Source organism: Myxocyprinus asiaticus, chromosome 36 (assembly GCF_019703515.2).
Source record: "Myxocyprinus asiaticus isolate MX2 ecotype Aquarium Trade chromosome 36, UBuf_Myxa_2, whole genome shotgun sequence".
Lineage (NCBI taxonomy): Eukaryota > Metazoa > Chordata > Actinopteri > Cypriniformes > Catostomidae > Myxocyprinus > Myxocyprinus asiaticus.
The window spans coordinates 33,025,746-33,032,024 of NC_059379.1; positions in this window are offsets into that span (position 1 = coordinate 33,025,746).

Here is a 6,279-nt window from a genome sequence, read left to right on the forward strand (position 1 = left end):
TTCTTGGCAAAATGGCGCCCTCGTGTGAAGAAAAGCACCCACTGTCAGGTGTGAGGGGGCATCATTCTTGATTATATCAGACCCAGTAAATCAGCAAGGTGACTGGTGATTCATTCAGTGATTCACACAGCTCTTTGCCTTTTCAAATGCAAATATTGCTAAGGATAGACAGCAAGAGAATCTCAACAATCTAAAGTATTGACAGCAGTTTCACAGATAGGAACAAAGAGAATTGGCTATATGCCACACTGAAATAAAGAGTGAGCTATTGAGTCTTAAAAGAGTTCTTTTAGAGATGTGGTATTGATTTCTATTTGGTCCATGTGCAAATTGTGCATTTTTCCTCAAGCTTTGTTTTAGCAGCCGTCCACAGTCACAAACATTAAAAACACACTCAAGATCATACCACAAGCCTCTAGACAATGGCATTCACTGATGTATTTTTCTCTGTATTGTTATATAACTATTTTCTGAATTAATCAGGCAGCTCTCATGAATTCCAGTGAGTGCGTCTGGCTGAGTGTGTCCAATGTTTCTTGCGTCATTAGCAGACGATGCTCTCTTTCTCTCTGGCACATGTTCTTTGGATGACCTCTTCTGACACTATACAGATGGAAGGAGAAAATTAATTAGTTCAGAATGCATATTTTCCTAAAAAAATAAAATAAATATATAAAAAGAAGCACGGCATATCTTTGTATCGTGTCCTGAAACATCGTGCCTGGTCGTAACAATACATGGTACCAGGAGAAAACGGTTAGAAAGAAGTGAAATGGGTGAGGCCTTAAATTCAATTAGACCTCCAGTAGAGTTGAAGCTGACAGGAAACGTAAATGAGAACTGGAAAGCATTCAAACAAAGTTTTGAGCTCTACATGTTAGTTAGTACTTGGACTGAATGACCAAAGAGATGAGCGGAAAATAGCTCTGTTGCTGACAGTGGCAGGCCGTCAGTATCTGGATGTGTACAATACCTTTGTATTCACGGAGGAACAAAGAGGGAAGTTTGACCATGTGATAAATAAATTCGAAGATTACTGTACGCCAAGAAAAAATAAAACAAATGAAAGGTCTTTAGGAACCAGATGCAAAAAGAGGAGGAGTCAGTTTAACAATATGTGACTGAATTGAGGCTAAAGAGCCAGACGTGCAACTTTGGCACACTCTGTGACTCCATGATAAGAGATCAAACTGTTATAGGAGTTTGTGACAAAAAAGTGAGGATCCAGCTGCTGAAAGAAACCAATTTGACAGTGCAGAGAGCAATTCAAATTTGCCAGGCATTTGAGAAAGCAAAAACTCAAATAAAAACATCTGATAATGAAACAGAAACGGACGAAGTAGATGCCATACAAAGAGTTACAAAAACAAAGAGTAAGAAATATGCAGGCTCTCAGAAGAAGAAACAAAACTTCAATACAATTTGTGAAAGATGTTGCACAGAACACATGCCAAGAAAATGTCCTGCATAGGTCAAAGACTGTAGGAAAAAAATCACTTCGCCAAGTGTTGCTTCTTAAAACGGAAAGTACACACAACTGACAGATGCACAGATTGTGATGATGAGGACACTACATTCTTGGTCAGAACTGTCGTTAGTGAGCCAAGTAACAGTGAAGAGTGGATTACAAACATGGATTTGAATGGAACAAGAATTCCATTTAAAGTCGACAGGTGCACAGGTGAACATCCTACCATTGAAAGACTTATGGAGACTATCAGTAAAGCCAAAAATGAAACCTTCAAACATACAACAATGAACCCATCCCGAACATAGGGGTGTGCAGAGCCACTTTGACTATGAACGATAAAGCCTTTAATGCCATGCTTGTGACTGTCGAGGGTGACAAGCAGCCTATTCTTGGATTAAAAACATGCAAGCATATAGGGCTGATAAAAAGAGTACATGCCATTAGTGATCAACCGATATGGGTTTTTTAACGGCCGATGCCGATATCCAGAGAGCAGGGTGACCGATTGGCCGATACAATGCCGATATATCACACAATTTAATATAGTAAATAACATAAACATAAAATTGCACATAAAATTTATATTAAACTTTAACTTTGTAAAAAGAATATTAAAAAGAATATTGTATTTTAAATGGTAGATAGCAGTTTCTTCTGATTTCTGTTTAGTCATCAAATTTTAGTAATTTATTTGCACATGAAGAAATTGTTAATATATTAGGAAGAAGGAAATATCAGTACACACAGTAGTCCACGTTAGCAATCACATTTTCTCAAAAAATACTGAATCAAACCAATTGTACATGCAGTGCATAATGAATAAGTAATTTACTTGTAGCACACATGAAGTTGCACTCACACACTCGTGTGGATCCAGCGTGAGCAGCAATATTCCGACAGTTTAAACAGACTGGATCACCTGCTTGGATTGTCACGGACTGACCGTCATGATTTGTGACAGTGTTGTAGTCAAGACCACCTAAACCGAGACCAAGTCAAGACCAAGACCAGAGTGTATCGAGACCGAGACAAGACCAAGGCTTTGAGGGGTTGAGACCAAATCAAGACCAAGACCAAGGCAGGGCGAGAACGAGTCAAGACCAAGACCAGACCAGTGCGAGTCCCACACTGCATGACACACTTACAATTAAATGTGGAACACGCAAACCATAGGCACTCCTCAAATTGATCTGAAAGATCCACATTCCCATAAAAAACACCCACAGAAAACAAATGAAGATTCATCTTCATTCACCTCTTTTATTGCCATATATGTGTGTGTGTGTGTGTGTGTGTGTGTGTGTGTGTGTGTGCATGTATGTATCAGTGTACCATGAGAAATGTCTTGATCAAATAAACAAAAGGTATTGCAGAGGTGAATTGTAAGTGTTTGTTTGTATTTATTTGCTCATAGAAAACAAGGAAAATTCACACACAAAGGAGCTGAAATCAACTTAACCATCTTTATTCAACACTCCTTGTCCAAGTTTTACCATCCACCTAAAACAATAAAATTTTTGTGCAAGCATCGCATCAGGTTTTCTGGATGACTCTTCCTCTAGAAACCATCATTAAGTACAGAATATATCAAACAATTATTCAATAGGCTACTTTCCGAGTTGAATGGAATGCAGCAAGAGGCAGATTACTAACATTAGCTAGCTAGCTTTGCTAGCATCACATACACTTAGCTTATCTTTCTTTATGCTTCCTTTCTAAGTGCCGATAAAAGTTTGACGTGGTCCCAGCCATCTCGGTAAGCACTGCATTGCAGAATTTACATACTGCTGTGTGTTTTCTTTTGGATGCTTTTTTGCAGATTAACTCTTTGTGGTTTAGGTCAGTTTTTCCCAACCTTTTCTGCCACGGCACACTTTTTACGATTAAAAAATCCCATGGCACACCACTATCCCACATAACCATCGTCGATAGTTTTCCTTTTCAAGAACTTGTCCAGGTTTTCTGTCTGTCTTAGTAGCGTGAACTCATAATGTTTGAAATTCGGCTATGCAAAAAAACGCAAGTAACATAGGTACGCTGTATAATGAGGTCACAGATGCCAAGAGCGCTAATTGGACAATGAAAACCCAACACACTCTCACAGCGAAATCGTCAGGATTCGTACGACTTTTCTAAATTTGGCTATTTCGTATGATATCGTGCGACTGCACTCGTTTGAATTCCTACGACTTTCACTACTGCCAATGACGTCGCTGGACATCATTTCCATCTAATACGTGACAGTTACTTGCTTCTGTCACACACAACAGCTTCTTATCATGTTTACAAACTCTGTTGATTGGTTAAGTTTAGATAAGGGGTCTGGGTAAGGGCATAATATTAATAAGTTTGTCCTTAACGCCTCGTGCGCGGAACTCATGCTTCTGCATTAGACATTCGTGAATTTGCACGTGATGAATTCATACGAGTTTATGCGAACAACATCGTGCGAGACCATACGAAATAGCCAACTCGTAAATTATGTATGACTTTTCATGAGTTCGAGTTTCCAGTTACCAGAAAAATTTCAAATTAGAAATGAGTCTTAGTGAAAGTTATTGCTATCATTTGAAGCAGGAAGTTTTACATCCAATCACAGTAATGATGTTAACAAATAAATCAGACAATGCACTGGCAATTTAGTGATATCCCCGCAGTTGTGGTCTTGACCGGCTTTAAATAAAATCCTGAGTCCTCTTTGTCTGAGACTCAAACAAGACTGAGTAAAAATGTAGTCGATTCCGAGATGAAACCGAGACCTTCAAAAAGTGGTTTACTACCAAAAAGTGGTAGTACTCGAGACCAAGACCGATTTTGAGTACTACAACACTGATTTGTGAATCAGAGGAACTTTGATCCTGATCCTGAAGTTTTGATTCTGGATGATAGTATACACGCTTCAGAGGAAGATGAGTGCTCGATGGGAAGAAAATGCTGGATTTTCGTGAGGTTTTAACTAGATATCTGCATATTTGCAGACGTTATATAATAGAAATTTTATTGACATTTGCATTTTATCATTAGAAAAGTTACAGGGAACTGTTGAGGAGAGACTGATAGAATATGTGCTTCAGAGGAAGATTTATTAGCGTTCCACAGGATGCTGGATCTGCTGAAGTTGTGTAAGGTTTGTTTATTACATCTGTTTAAACAAGATATGCGCATATTTGCAGAAGGTATATGATATTAGTTTTATTTATATTTGCCTTTTTATCATTAGACAAGACAGTTAAAACTTACAGGGAACTGTTGACAAAAGAGAGGGAGAATGAAACAGGCGGACACTTTAACATTATGAGCTCAAACACGTGTCACACCTCTGATATGCGGACCGTTTAAATGACACTGTGTTGCACACCGGTCTATTATTGTAGTAACACAATGGCACGCAACAACAAAACAAACAGTGACTGGTAGTTTACATGTCTCAGCCACTTCACATGCAAGCTGGCGATTCTCAGCGCCCTCAAAAAACAAATCAGCCAAAGGGGAAAATTTATCGTCCGATACGATAATTAACAAATTCAGAATATCGGCTGATTTTTTGGCCTCTGCGATATATTGGTCGACCACTACATGTCATAAACAGAGTGATGGTGACATCCCGTATACAAAAGGTGAATAGCGACAGCACTGCAGAAAACTCATATGCAGATATTGTGAAAGACTACCAAGATGTATTCAAAGGAATCGGATGCTTACCTGGCAAGCACAAGATAAAACTGTGAGATGATGCTGAGCCCGTGATCCATCCAGTGAGGAAAGTCCCTGTAGCTTTGAAAGAAAGACTGAAAGGAACCCTGCATAAGCTGATAACAGATGGAGTTATCCAACGTGTGGAAAAACCTACTGAGTGGGTTAACTCGCTAATGATCGTTGAAAAAAAAAAAAAAACCTGTGACCTGAGATTGTGCATAGATCCAAGAGATCTAAACAAATGGATTAAACGAGAGCATTATAGACTTCCCACTAAGACGGACATCACAAGTGCAATGATAGGTGCGTGCTACTTTTCAAAACTGGATGCAGTTTTGGGTTTCTATCAGATCGTGCTAGATGAGGAAAGTACAAAGTTATGCACTTTCAATACGCCATTCGTGAGACATTGTTTTCTGAGATTACCGTTTAGGGTATATGCTCAGCCCCAGAAGTATTTCATCGTATTTTGCAACACTTGTTTGATGGCATGGAGGGAGTTGGAGTGTTCCTCGATGATGTGGTGGTCTGGGGCAAAACAAAAGATGAGCATGACATGCGACTGTGTTCAGTTTTACATAAAGCATAGACATCGTGCCTGAAACTAAATAAACAAAAATGTGAGGTTTGGAGTGAGACAGATAACATACCTAGGTGAAAAGCTGATGGCTGAAGGAGTTCAGCCTGACCTCGAAAAAATCAGAGCAGTGGCTGAGATGCCAGCCATTTTTGTGTGATGCTGCATCCACGCCGCTAGGTGTCAGTATAAGCCCAAGACAAGTTCCAAATCAGTCAGTGAACATAAACAAAAATATATAGCCGCAAGTGGCAATTATCAGAGTCCAAGCAATTTGGAAAAGTGGAGAAAATGACCAAAATTGCCAAATTTGAAAGAACAGATCTGTTAGAGGCAAAGTAATTTCTTTACTAGATAGTTACATTGTAGGTATGGTGTTTGCAGACTTTCATGGATTTATTATCTTGTGCCTCCCCCTAGTGGACAAAATTAGTTTACATCTTTCACATGTAATTCAGTTAACTTGCTGATCATTTTGACTTTCTGTTAACAGAAATTCATTACATTTGGCGTGTGTCCTCAAAGTGTCCTGTTG